Here is a 14804-nt window from a genome sequence, read left to right as displayed (position 1 = left end):
ATCAGAATTCAAATAGTATTCATGTTCACAGATAAAATGAAAAAATAACACTTTGTATAATAGCTATTAAACATAAAAACCTCAATGAAACACACATTTCTATTTAAAAGAAAGCTAATTATCAAATCTGACTCAAGATACACAACCTAATAGACAACCATAGAAAAAATAAAATGTTGTCAAAGAGCCAGACTTCAAAAAGGTCCAGACTTTCCTGGATGAAGTCTCTCAATCTTTAAAAAAATAATTTTGGGACTACATAAATCATTCCAGAAAATTAAGGAGCAGAAATTAACCAATTATTCTTTAATATAAAAGTTTGATGACATTATCTGACAAACAGAATCCAAAGAACAGCATAGAAAACTTCAGTCTGATTTCACTCCAATTAAAGAGAATGCTGAGCAATTAGTAGTAGTTATCGTTAAGTTGGGTCTTTTGGCAGTAAGCTCTAAGATGAGGCGCTTGTGTCAAAGTTATTTATTAGAAAGTATTCTATGGAAAACCTTGTAGGGAAACAGGACAGGAAAGGGAAGGAAGCTAAGCAAGGGTAAGACACCAAGGAAGGTCCCATAGAGGGTAATTTTAGCTCAGTCCCTCAGGGTAGTTCTGGTGTTAACGGAGGTCACACCTCAGAGTTTACTCTTATCATTAGTCATTGGTTAAGGGCTGTCTTCAGGAAGCAAATTTTCCAGACACTTCCACGGCATGTACATTGGCAAAACAGGCTCTGGCATGGTGAGGGTGGCCTTGCAACAAGCCTTAGGAGCTAGATGTTGAGAATCAACAGACACTAGGAGTCTGACAGCAGGAAGGAAACACAGGCCTATGGACAGAGCACTGGCATCATCTGCTACAGTTTAAGTTTTGGATACAGAAAGTTAAAAACCACTTTGTTTGGATTTGCATTATGGAATTCCTAAGAGGTTGAGCAATATATCACTCCAGTGGGATCATCCTACAGTTAAAAACCACTGGTGGTTAGTCCCAACAACTTGTACAGACATTTCAATTCACTTTTTATTAGCTAGTCTAAATTACCAACACCAGTTATCAATCACCAGACATTCTAAGGAATGGCTCTGATAAGAAAGAAAAAGACAAAACAGTCACATTTAAATGAATTTGGTAGAGATTATGCAATGAGATGAAAACTTAAAAACAAACAACATACCACCATTAATATCTTGAGAGAGAAAAGATACCATGCCATTGCATTCATGAAGAACAAGGTATCAGTTTTTAAAAATCAGAAGACAAAAGACTCCTAAAAATTAAAATATAAGAAAATAGAAAACCTCAAATAGAACAGCTGTAAATCAGATAAAGAAATCTCCCTGAAAGTAAGCAATGTTAAAAGACAAGAAAGACGAGGTGATGGAAAATAAGAAAAAAAACTGTGAAAACTAAAGATCACTTTAGAGGTCCAGATAAAAGAGAAGAGGAAATCATTAACTCAATATTTCAAAGACATTTTCATTTTCACGCTGAAAGGATCCAATGATACCCAGCACAGTAAATAAAAACAGACCCATAAAGACATATCATGAAACCTCAGAACGCGTGGGTCAAAGCCATCCTGCAAACTTTCAGAGAGAGGAACAAAAGGTCACATACAAGAGACCAGAAAATAAGTGGTTCTGGACTTGCACAACATTGAAAGCTAAAAAGCAGTGGAGAAAATCCTTTGAAATTCTGAGGAAAAATAATTTTCAACCTAGAATTTTATACTCAAACTATGCAACAAGTGTGAGGGAAGAATAAAGATACTTTTGGGCTGGGCGCACCTGTAATCCCAGCACTCTGGGAGGCCGAGGCCAGCAGATCACAAGGTCAAGAGATCAAGACCATCCTGGCCAACATGGTGAAACCCCATCTCTACTAAAAATACAAAAATCAGCTGGGCGTGGTGGCACATGCCTGTAGTCCCAGCTATTTGGGAGGCTGAGGCAGAAGAATCTCTTGAACCCAGGAGGCGGAGCTTGGTTGCAGTGAGCCGAGATCACACCACTGCACTCCAGCCTGGCGACAGAGTGAGACTCTGTCTCAAAAAAAAAAGAATAAAGATACTTTAAAGACATGACAGATTTTGTTTAGATCAATGCTCAGCATATACCATATTTTAAAGCACCAGTAGGACACTGATGTAGAAATGTTGAGCAAGCTGTTGGAGATACAGGTCTGGGGACTGGGAGAAGTTTCAGAATTGGTCACCTGTATATTTGAATTACAAATTAAAAAGAACACTCAAATCTAAAATATAATATAGCAAATAAAAATAGCTAACACTGAGTAATTATTCATTGAAAAGGATATTCTTCTAAGTGCTTTAAATTAATTTACCGTAACTTTCCACAACCCTATGCTGGCTAACAGAGTTGTGTAAATTCCTATTAATTTTAATTGCTTGCTATATGGCCTGCTACTACAAAAAACTCAAAAGACAAGATTCTCTTTAGCACATTCCCCTCTTTTTACTCAGCCACTCAACTCTTAATCTAAGAAAATCTTAATAAAAAATAAAAAGCATTCATGAGCAGTGCCTGTACATAATAAGCTTCCAAGGATGTGCTAAATGAAAAAGATTTAATATCCCAAATCAGAATCAATACAAGGTAAAATTATGTAAATTAAGATATACCCACTAAGTAGATTATACAACTGCTAAATTGTTGAAGATTACATTTTATTATGAAAACATATTAGAACATAAGTGAACACAAATATTTTATATACAATAATTTCATATACAATTCCACACAAAATTTTATAGACAATGTTATTACAATTATGTGCTTTAAAAAAGTGATACTAAAAAAAGACTAGAAGAAAATAAACCAAAATATTTAAAATGCTTCTAATATTTCAATTGGATAAGGGCCAACTAAGATTATTTTTCTAAATTGAGTTTAATGAATATATATTTCTTGAGCAGCTCTCAAAAATTAATCTTAGGATCCCTTTAAACTCTTAATTAGTGAGAATCTCCAAATAGTTTTTATTTATGTAGGTTTTATCTATTGATTAGATTTTTATTAGAAATTAAAACTGAAAAATTTTTAAGGCTTTATTTTTTTCAGAGTAGTTTTAGATTCACAACAAAACTGAGAGGAAGGAGAACAGAGATTTCCCAATACTCTCTGCCCCAACATATGCCTAGCTTCCTGTATCAACATTCCTCACCAGAGGGTACATTTGTTTCAACTGATAAACCTACACTGACACATCATTATCATTCAAAGTCTACAGTTTACATTATGGTTCACTTTTGGTGTTGTACATTCTATGGGTTTGGACAAATGTACAATGATACATATCTGTCATTATAGTATCATAGAATATTTTCATTCCCCTAAAAGCCTGTGTATAAACTATTCAAAACAGTAATGTTAAACCTTCTACCTGTCAACACAAATAATGTATTTTATGAAAAACAACTATTTCCATGCCAGGCACAGTGGCTCACGCCTGTAATCCCAGCACTTTGGGAGGCCGAGGCGGGCGGATCACGAAGGTCAGGAGATCAAGACCATCCTGGCTAACATGGTGAAACCCTGTCTCTGCTAAAAAAATACAAAAAATTAGCCGGGTGTGGTGGCGGGCGCCTGTAGTCCCAGCTACTCAGGAGGCTGAGGCAGGAGAATGGCGTGAACTGCGGAGGCGGAGCTTGCAGTGAGCCGAGATTGCACCACCGCACTCCAGCCTGGGCAACAGAGCAAGACTCCATCTCAAAAAAAAAAAAATAGAAACACGGTTTGAGATTTATACCAATTTGATTTTAAACCCAATTACAAGGTTTTCTGTAATCTTTGGAAGGTGCTACCAAATGGACCTTTCCAAATGTTAAATATTGTACTAGGAGCCAAAGATATAGTCACTAGCACATCTTCTACTGTTTCAGTGTAAACTCTCAGAAGGCAAAATAAGGCAAAACAGAATATCTTACCTCTCAGAGTTGCTATGATTCTTTTTATGAGGCACTAGTGCAATACACAAGAACTAGCTTGTAATGAGGGGGCAAAGCAGCTCACCTTATTCATCCCCCACCCCTAAATCTATATCTCTACGTTGCTCCATTTTAACCACTCTGATGACACTTTTCTCCTTCCATTATTTGTTCATTTTTCGTTGGGCCAATAAATTTTACTACTATCTGCAAACAACCCCATAGAGACTTCACCTAACAGTCCTGTCTTAAAAATATTATACTTTTCAATGCCACAGAATTAAATCCAACTGCTTAACTTGGTACACAGGGTCTAGCTCTAGTTCACCTTTCTGTCATTTTATTTCTGACATTCCCCATCCCTAAGCCTACACTGAGCCTTTCTCCAAGACTTCCATGGCCTTTTATACAGATGACTGACCATTTTAATCTTTATGACTGGAGTGCCTGGCCTGATTTTGTCTACTCCACAGACCTGTAACTAACTTTTAAAGGTTATCTTAGTTTCAGCACTTTCCACTGCTCCCCTTTCCTAACTCCCATGGCCAAACTATAATACTATCCCATCAAATTTTTCCTTATTCCTTCATTTACACCTTTACTATATACTCATCAGTAAAGCTCCCCGCAAATGGCAGCTATGGGCTCATGTGTCTTTCTCTCACCAGTATCTAACATACCACTCAGCTTGCAAGAGCCATCTAGCTTTTTGCGGCAGGGAGGGGAGAGCTACAATTGAAATGATTTTTCTAAACCGGTATCTATGCTGCCTGATTTACCAAACAAAACTGTTTCTGGGCCAGGCATAGTGGCTCATGCCTGTAATCCCAGAATTTTAGGAGGCCAAGGTGGGAGTATCACTTGAGCTCAGGACAAGGCTGCAATGAACTATGATTGTACCACTGTACTCCAGCCTGGGCAACAGAGTGAGACTTTGCTTCTTTAAGGAAATACATAAAAACAAAAGAACTGCTTCTGTTGTATTTCAAATCATGCCTACACCTCTTAAGTTTTCAATAGTTTTCTCAAAGCTTTTAAAGAAGTTTCTATCTTATTAAACAAAAAGGAATAAAAATGAAATAATCCATCAGCGAATAAAGCATGTGCCCACATAATCATTAAGATTTTAACCACTGCCAGGTGCAGGTGGCATGTGCCTGTAGTCTCAGCTACTTAAGAGGCTGAGGCAGGAGGATCCCTTGTGAATGACCACTACACTGCAGCCTGGGTGATGTAGCAAGACCATGTCTCTTAAAAAAAAAAAAAAAAAGGTGGGGGCAGGTAGGGGAATTCCCTCTCTCAGCTTTGGAGCCCCCCACCCCCTCAGCTCCCCGGCTCTGTATGGGGGAGCTTCTTCCTTCTACCTTCTTTCTTCTTTCTGGCCTATTCAACTCTCCGCTCCTTAAAACCCCTCCATGTGTGTCCATGTCGTTTTATCTAAACCAGCATGAGTACCAAGAACCCTGGTGTTCCTTCACTCATCAGAACCATTATCATTTTGGTGCACTGGCCGGTAAAGGAAGTTCATTCATCAGACTGGTGAGTATGCAGCGGATTTCAACTTTAAATCTGTCCTATAATCTCAATACTCTCTTCCATCTACCCTGTCGCCAAATTTTCTCTTTTTATCCACAATCTCTTACCCTGTGTGTGTGTGTCTAATGTGCAGGAATACTTACAGTTTAGGAAAAAGAGGTCTGTTAGAAAAGAAAGAGAATCACAGCAGGCAGTACTCAATAACTCTCTCTCTCTATGGTTTCTCTGGGAAGCACATGGTTATTTCTAAGCCACTTAGCAGAAATCAGGCTCTAGGACTCTTCTGAGAATGAAAGTTTATGCTTTTAAGTTAGCAGTAAAATGTCTTCGGCAGCCAGATTTTAGTCCCGATATTGTCCCATCAGTGGGAAAACGGCCATTCTATTCCTACGTTCTTTTAAGGCATCTATTCTGTCTCCGATTAAGATAGTACTTAATTAGTAAGGGAAGTTTAAGTTCGGAAGTTAACTGGAACTGTTTTCTTTCAAGGGTAAGTGCTTTATAGCATGGGCCGTAACAGCAGGCAATCTATAGCACATTGCCTCCGTTAAAGGAGCCTTGCCCGAAGGTGACAGCCTCTCCAGATGTTTTTTTTGGCCGGGGGGGGGATCCAGGCAAATCACACTGGTTCTAGGAAGTCAAAGAGAAATCACACAAGGCGGATAAGCTAAGGCTGCTTGGGTAGATGTGGTTAGCCCCATTACTTAGTTCATCCAGATCCACAGCTTGGAGGACCATGCCTACAACCATGGGGGAGCACATTTAAGAAGGTGCCGGAATCCAGAAACTGGGAAGGTAAGACATTCAGAGGATACCCCGTCTTCTCCTCCACTCTGGGTCATACAGAAAGGAAGGAGACTAAGAAAATGCTTTTATTCTCGCTTCTTTTTCTAAATGGGTAATAAATTATCTTCAGCTTGCACCCCTCTGGACTGCACTCTCAAACACTGGAACTTCCTTAACCTCAGAACTTTAAAGAAAGCAACTCATTTTCTTTTGCAGAAGAGCATGGCATTTCTAATAAACCTCTGCAAGCGTTGTAAGATCAACTCAGATCTTTTAGCACCATATTGGGCAGGCCCAGGGAAAATAGTTCCCCAAAATTAAAAAAAAAAGTAACTTTCAGGGAAATCATCTAGGGGTCCCCCTTATTTGGGGCACCTTCAAGTTCCCTGCTCATTGCAGGACCTTAGGCAAGTAAAAGGAGACTTAGACTGATTTTCTAATGACCCTAAATAGGTATACAGAAACTTTCCAAAATTTAACTCAGGTATTTAACCTCACACGGGAGGATGTTATGTTGCTGCTAAGTCAAGCCCTCGCTGCAGCTAAAACAGGCAGCTCTGCAAGCAGAAGAGAATTTTGGAGATAAGCAATATGTCTCCTACAGTACGCCAAAAGGGAAAAGAAAAAATAGGGAAGGCAAAGAAATAGAGGAAACACTATTCCCAATAGGAAGAGAGGCAATACTTCTTGAAAACCCTAACTGGAATTCCTTTCTATGGTGTTTTTCCTTCTTTCGCGGTTTAAAATGGCTTCTGTCTCTTTTATAATGTTCTTCCAACCTGAAAAAGGTTAATTTTCCAAACCTTAAAATGCTTGGCTTAAAGTTAAGCTAGGGGAAAGGGAACCCAGAAGCCTGATATGCTGGCAAAAGTGTAAAAATTTCTTACCAATCGGGCTTTTGGCTTTTCTCTCCCTGCACAAACCGGCAAAGGGATAATAAGGATCATTGTTTATATTCTCTGTAAATTTATAATTAATGAAGAAGGATTTGTGAGGTTGGTCTTCAGTTATAAACAATCTGGTGTGCTTTGCATGTCTCTTTCTGTATGGTTCTGTCAAAGAAAGGGTACCTTAGGTTAGGATGCAGGCCCAGGACTCCGTAAGCCTGCTGTTCAAGCCAGCCCAGCAAAGCAGTCGGTGGCAAACTTGGCTACAGCCTCCATCTTGTTTCATGTCCTTGGGAACACGACCTGTAACCGCGTGGCAATACTTTGTTTTAGTCTCCACCATTTTACAATGGTGGCTGTCTTCTTGTGCTAAGTCAGTTCCTGGGTGAGGGCCACAAAATCAGATAATCCAGTTAGTCAATCTGGATGGTACCAGCTGATCCATCCGAGGCAGGGTTTACAAAATATCTTCAGCCTGATCTTGAGAGCAGTTTAAGGAGGGTCAAAATCTTGTAGCCTCCAGCTGCATGGCTCCTGGGCCAAGGTTTCTAGTCTTGTAGCTAGTTTCCTGGTCTGGTCCCCAGGCAAGTGGAAAGTATATCATGGGAAGTGGCTATTATCATCTTTGTTTTCGACTGGAGAATGTAAACCCGGCTTCTCCGAAAGTTTGTTCGGCCTACCCCTGGGATGGGCAAGGACAGCTTGGGGGCTGGAAACCAAATGGAGTTGCTTGGGTTGGATCTCTTTCACTGTCTCAGTCTCAATTTTGAAAATACTCTGTACACCCTCAGTTGAGTCATTACCTGATTAAGCCTTGTTGGTTTCACCTGTGAGGTTACTTTCGAAAGTTCGAAAGCCGAAAATCTTAACTGCTTGGCATGGCTAAAGTCAAGTAACAGGGGATTTAAAAGGATTTCCTTAAAGAGTGCTCAGCTTAATTAAAAGTGGATATTCAAGTTATAGGTATACTTAAAAGGCTTTTATGTTTTTCTCTTCTTGGATCTTGTTTTTCTGGAAAAAGGCTCTCCTCAGTCGACTGAATTATTTTTCTCCATTTTTTGTCTTACCACTCTTAATGCATGCATGAGAGGTCCTAAGATAACTTCTGGTAGCATGGAGCTCCTTGGGAAAAACAGGAGATGCCACAGACCCTGTTTTGGGAAAAAAACCTTTTTTTCCTCATGAAATCCCAGGAATTAAAAGGAGATGGATCCCTCTCAAAATCAAAGGCTCTATTCTGTTTTGCATTGTGTTATCTACTGTGTTTTAAGTTTGGGGGGTATCAAATTACTTCACATTATGAAAAGCTTTGGTGTGTAATAACTAGGTAGAAAATACACTGTAGGGATGGCTAATAGTAGTTATAAATTAGAAAGCATGCTCTTGGCCACCTGGAAGATAAGGAAACATCCCTACCCCCCACTGGGAGATGAGCCTCCCATCAGGGATGGACTGATTACAAAATAAGCCAATTGGCTTTGGGTTGCTTTGCAATGAAATGCATGGTAGAAGAACTACAGTGTCTTCTCCCATAATATTTATATGTTCTTTTCATAAATTAAGCATTGAAATAAACGCATAGCATGAGGGTCTTAAGGAACTAATCTGCCCTTTAGTAAAAAGGTTATAAAAGGTTTGTAAAGATTTTTACCTCATGGTCAAAGTGGATAAAATTAGATGAAATAATCCAAAAGGTTTCATTTAAACTAATTGGGGTTAACATTAATAAACTAGTGGAAGGGTAAAATTTGGCTTTAAACAAAATTTTCATGTCACAGTAAAGGCTAATGAAAGGTTTTTGCCTTTTAAGTCACCATTTTGGCAAAATGTTTATGCCAATCTGGAAATTGTCCTTCCTGATGCCTGGCTTTCTGGATGGCTCAGAGGGCCCCTGAAACATTCAGAGAAAAGGTAGACGGAATCATCTGACATGTTTAGTCACATAAGATTGCCAAAATGATGTCCAATCTTCTTTAAATTATATTTCGGTAAATAATACTCATATACGTTCCAAAATTGTATGGGATTTCTAAAATTCTAATGCCGAAGTACATGCTGTCAATCACAATTAAGGCTAAAGTTACTGTAAACCATGGAAATAAATTATCAGTCATGTTTTTAACTGTAGCTATCCTGAAAATTTTGTCATTTGCAGACAATTGTTGTCTTGCTTTGTTCCTTCTCAAAAGATGGTTTATAATCAAGCTATATTAAGGACTTTAACTGCAGGTTTTTAATAGCTTTGAAGATTGTAACACTGAAATTGAGAAAGAAGATATGGGACTCCTAAAGAACTGACATGCTCACAAATATCAAGCAAAACAAGAGTTAACTAAGTGGACTGCACTCAAAAAGTTTAAGCAACTTTTTAACTTTTGCTTGGAATATTGTTGATCCTTGTTTGGTTTTTCAGAGTCAAGGAAACTTATTTTAAACTATTTATGACCTTTTAATAATTGAGTAAGGTATACTACTGTAAACAAAATTTGGAGCATGTTTTGTAAGGTCCTCTGAGCTGGCTGCACCATGGTCAAGCCATCGTGACATTCCCCTGCCTTTGTGATAATGTACTTTGTGATATTCCCTGTCCTTGTGAATGTACTTTGTAACATTCCTCCCAGCCCTTGTGACAATACACCCTCCCCTCCCTTGTGAATGTACTCTGAAACATTCCTCCCTGCCCTTGTGAATGTACTTTGCAACATCCATCCCTTACCCACAAAAAATTGCTCCTGACTCCACCACTTATCCCAAACCTTTAAAAACCAATGCTAATCCCACTATCCTTCACTGACTCCTTTCTTGGACTCAGCCCACTTGCACCCAAGTGAATAAACAGCCTTGTTGATCACACTAAGCCTGCTCAGGTGGTCTCTTATACGGACATAAGTAACAATGTTCATTTTTCCCCACCTGGTTCCTCTATAATTTGGAGACTACCTGTAAGTACTCTTAACTTATGGCAATATAGTTGTTTGCATTAGTGCAGTAAGAATCCATTTTTCTTTCTCAACAGGACACAATTGGAAAAACTGGTTATTATACCAAGGCTTTGACTGAAAGGGTGTGTTTCCCTTTAAGGAATCAAGCTTGACACGCAGAGCCAATAAAAAGCCCCTGGGAGAACTGGCATCATACCTTGTCTACACAGTCCCCGCACAGGGCTCCTAACCTGTGGTCAGTAAAGAACGTCACTTTCTAACAGGTCTGGAAGCTCCGAGTTTCTTGGGACCTCAAGAAGAGAGGATCACCTAACTCACAGGTATTTGAGGATAGAAACCCATTGCTGGCCTAGGCTTTAAAGGTCTTATCTAAGATTCCTTGTGGAACAGAGTTTTATCAAAGCCATCCAAAAGACCTATGTAGAAATAACCATTCTTGCTAACACTTCATGCAAATAATCAGGCCAACTATAAGACTAAAGTTCATTCACAATTAGCTTTTACCAAAAATGAGAACTGGAGAGAAAATTTTGCTCCAAAGCTTATCATACATTTGTCATTAAATCCTAGTCTCATTAATTGTTTTTAAGCTTTTTGCCTACATTTTAAATTAACCCTGCTTATTCCTGTGACTCAAGTGGTAATCTTCTGCAGCTTGGAAGAAAGAAAAAGGAATGGGTAATGTAAAAATCTGAATCACTATACTAGTTGTGGGAAATTATCCTGCAAATTCTGCCAGGTAATAAAAGTAAGTAGGGTATCCATAACCCGAAGGTTTCTTTGTTTAGGAAAATAAAACCAAAGCTTCACAGACCACCAAAGGGAAATTATCTTGGCAAGTAAAATTTTAGATGGAAATTATCTACTACACCACACTTGTGGGAATTGCTATACTCACTCTACTGTTTGCAATAGGGATACACACGGTAGCACCTTCTAACTGAAATATTGGACAGAGTTTCCATTGCTGTTGTATTTTGCTTAATTATTATCCTTAGAGCAGGAATAATAGTTACTGACAAGGAAGCATGAAAGTTTTACTATCACTGAGTCTGCTAGGACTTTTTTTGGGTTTAGTGGTGATTAACACCTCTAGTAAAGTAGAGAAAAATCTACAGGTACTTAAAGATCAAATCAAAATTATTGACAGGCTCAGAGAAAACGCCAGCTTCAGCCCCGGGTGGCTACAAATTCTTCTTTAATACATTCCAGTCTTCCTTAAGGAATTGGTTAACTCCTTTTTTAAGCCTTCTCTTGTTTATATGTCTTGTATTGATATTTGGGCCCTGTATACTCAATACTGTAACTCTCACCTAGAAGCAATCAATCTCCAAATGGTGCTGCAAACTGATCCACACATGGACATGCCATTCTTCCGAGGATCCTTAGATCAACCCCAGGAGGAGCCCTAGTTGCTGTTCCCCATTTGATGCCCCTTTTCAGCAGGAAGTAGCCAGAAGGAGTTGTTGCCCAAAACCCTCTAACAGCAGTTAGTGTGGCATCTCCACAGGCGGGAATGTTGTAGGAGTTATTAAGAAATTATTTTAGGCAGAGAAGAAAAGGGGGTCCTTGGAAAGTTTTCATTTTTTAAAGCATCTCCAGAAAAGTTTCTTGTAAAGCCACGGCTGTTAAAGCCAGGCCAGCAACCTTTCATATGCAAATGAAGGCCATTAGAAACTGGGTCCACCCAAACATGGAGATTCCCACAGCCTTCTTGCCCTTGCCCTACATGTTCCTGGAATCCCCACGAGCGTAGAACATCATGGCGCCGTGTATTTGCATATTAAAAGACTAGGGTGGAAGAGCCAGCTTTTTCATGAGCTACGTGAACGATGCGCCTAGTCAACCCAATCCCCGGAGCCCTATGCAAATCGAACACCACCTTCTCCAGCCTCTGCATATATACCTGGCTGGTGTCCACCGCACTTGGGGATTCCTTCTCTTGGCTTTGGAGCCTCCCTCCCTCTGTCTCTGTACGAGGGAGCTTATTCCTTCTGCCTTCTCCCTTCTGTCTGGCCTATTAAACTCTCCGCTCCTTAAAACCAAAAAAAAAAAAGAATTTGCCCACCATGAAATTATGCATGGTCTCATCATTTGAAGCTTTAAATACATTTCTATAATACAAAGCCATAAACTGGACATACAACATGAGCTATACAGATGCTTCGCAATCAAGTCAAAATCAAGTTCCCCAAGTCTCCAGTTGAAATTATACCCTTTAAAATAGTCCCACAATTCCAGGTTCAGAAAATAAAACATCAGAACAACTTTTTGTTACTGTTCCAAGAGTCACAAATATTTTTTGCAACCTCAACAGGTTCTGTCAGGCCTCTGAGCCCAAGCTAAGCCATCATATCCCCTGTGACCTGCACGTATACATCCAGATGGCCTGAAGTAACTGAAAAATCACAAAAGAAGTGAAAATGGCCTGTTCCTCCCTTAACTGATGACATTACCTTGTGAAATTCCTTCCCCTGGCTCATCCTGGCTCAAAAGCTCCCCCACTGAGCACCTTGTGTCCCCCGCCCCTGCCCGCCAGAGAACAACTCCCTTTGACTGTAATTTTCCACTACCTACCCAAATCCTATTTTTATAAATAGGCCGTTTTATAAAACGGCCCCACCCCATCTCCCTTCGCTGACTCTCCTTTCGCACTCAGCCCGCCTGCACCCAGGTGAAATAAAAAGCTTTATTGTTCACACAAAGCCTGTTTGGTGGTCTCTTCACACGGACGTGAGTGAAAGGTTCTACAATACCCAAGGTTGGGAGAAAATTATACTGCTTTATCACACTGAAAACTTTCTAGGAACATCCAATATTCTTTCTCCACGAATGTCCTATCTGCCTGTCCCAGGAGTAGGCTGATCCTTATCCATTACAAGGTTCAGAAGGCTGTAAGACATACCTGGAAGCAGATTATTCTTGAAGAGCTTGTTCTTTCTGCATCATGCTCCTATTTCTATACTTATATGCACAAAGTATCCATTTAAGACAAGGGTGCAGGTTATCAACACTATTTAATACTGGAAGCACTAGCCAATCCAACTGCACAAGAAGATAAAGGTACAAATATTTCAGAAGAGGTGAGAAAGTCATCATTAACTGCAGATACTATGGCCATCTTCGGAAAAAATACTAAAATGCTGTCCAAAAAAACCAGTAAATTCACTTAAGGCTGCCATTTACAAAGTATGTGAAGTCAATCACTTTTTATATGCAGATAATATGCAACTTATAATGGAAGGTCACGTTTCAATAGCAAACAAAAAAGCTATAAGTAACAAAGAATAACAAAACTATAAATGTATAGGCTCTACATAAAGAAAACTATAATTCCATAAAGGATCTAAAATAAAACGAGTAAATGGAAAGACAAGATGTGTTGTGAGATATGAAGAATCCATGATTAAGTTAGAGGATTCTTGGAAGACAGTAGAGTAGAAAGCACCAAGAATGAGTCTGTACACCCAGAGAACACTTACGCTGGTAGAATCTATCTCATACAACTATTTTGAAGCTCTCAAAGTATACTGAAAACTTCAAACTTCAAGAAAAAGTCCTGGACAGTAAGGTAAACTGTGGCTGATTTCAGTCAATTTCAGTTATTTGCTCAGCAGCAGCTACCGACCCCACCCCACCCTCACTCCCACAGGCAGGCAACTGTGCACGTGTTTGTGGAGCAGCTTATATGTAGCTGTGGGAGTTAGGGTGGGCAATAAGGACCCCGTCCTCCAAATATCAGGAATGGGTATTCTGACTGTTGACTGCTACTTCTGATCACGAAGATATAGGTGCAGGGGCTGGCAGCCATTGTGGTTGTACCTCCACCCACTGATGCAAGCCCCTCCCCCTCTAGCTGAGGTAACTGCCAAGGAACTTAAAAGGCTGGTGCTTTCCCCAACCCTCTTCATTTTTGTCCTTTTCCTTTTTTTTTTAGGAGCCAAACATCAAGGACTGAGGCATTCAAAAGAAACTGCATATACAAGGGAAAACAGAAATTCACTATAGTAGTCCCCCTTTATCCACAGGGAATATTTTCCCAGAACCCCAGTGGATGCCTGAAACCGCAGATAGTACTGAACCTTACACGTACTATGTTTTTTCCTAAATATACACACCTATGAGAAAGTCTAATTTGTAAATTAGGCACAATAAGATATTAAATAATAAAAAAAATCATGACAATATGCCATCATCACTATTCTTGTGCCCTGGGGTCATTACGTAAAATAAAGGTTAACTTTATTGAACCTTTATTTTAACTTTATTGAAACTTAACTTTATTGAACTGAACACAAGCACTGCAATACCACGAGAGTCAACCTAATAATCAAGACAGCTGCTAAGTGACTATCGGGTGAGTAACATATACAACGTGCATATGATGGACAAAGGGATAATTCATGTCCCAAGCAGGTTGAAACAAGATTTCATCATGCTACTCAGAAAGCATGTAATTTAAAACTTATGAACTGTTTATTTCTGAAGTTTTCCATTTAATATTTTTGGACCACTGTTGACCATAACTGAAACTTCAGAAAGTGGAAGCAGGGATAAAGAGGGACTATTGTATTACATATCCAGCTTAAGGCACACGCACAGAAAAGACCTGAAAATACCTTAATTGTACAAAATCTCAGACTGATCTTTGGCAAAGAGACTGCAACAATTAAAAAAAAAATGAAGAAAAAAAGCAAACCCTGAGGA

General features: G+C 39.3%; 1 protein-coding gene across 31 annotated transcripts in view; it reads right to left on the bottom strand.

Annotated features, from left to right (window-relative positions):
* Positions 1-14804, bottom strand: part of C1GALT1 (core 1 synthase, glycoprotein-N-acetylgalactosamine 3-beta-galactosyltransferase 1) — a 97140-nt gene that overhangs the window by 57135 nt on the left and 25201 nt on the right. For 3 of the 31 annotated variants that reach the window (XM_063814031.1, XM_063814043.1, XM_063814054.1), the window contains 3 exons: positions 13003-13142; positions 12004-12132; positions 7339-7458 (listed from right to left, as the gene is read on the bottom strand). The exons of 23 other annotated variants lie outside the window; for them this stretch is intronic. The gene's annotated coding sequence lies outside the window, so the exon portion shown is untranslated. Of the gene's footprint in view, positions 1-7338; positions 8307-12003; positions 12133-13002; positions 13931-14804 lie in introns of those variants that run through there. 5 more of the 31 variants (XM_063814037.1, XM_063814030.1, XM_063814028.1 and 2 more) reach the window with 4 other exon arrangements.

This window comes from Pan troglodytes, chromosome 6 (genome assembly GCF_028858775.2).
Source record: "Pan troglodytes isolate AG18354 chromosome 6, NHGRI_mPanTro3-v2.0_pri, whole genome shotgun sequence".
In the NCBI taxonomy this organism is placed as follows: domain Eukaryota; kingdom Metazoa; phylum Chordata; class Mammalia; order Primates; family Hominidae; genus Pan; species Pan troglodytes.
The sequence above is the reverse complement of the archived record's forward strand: the minus strand, read 5'-3'. Positions and strand labels throughout refer to the sequence as shown.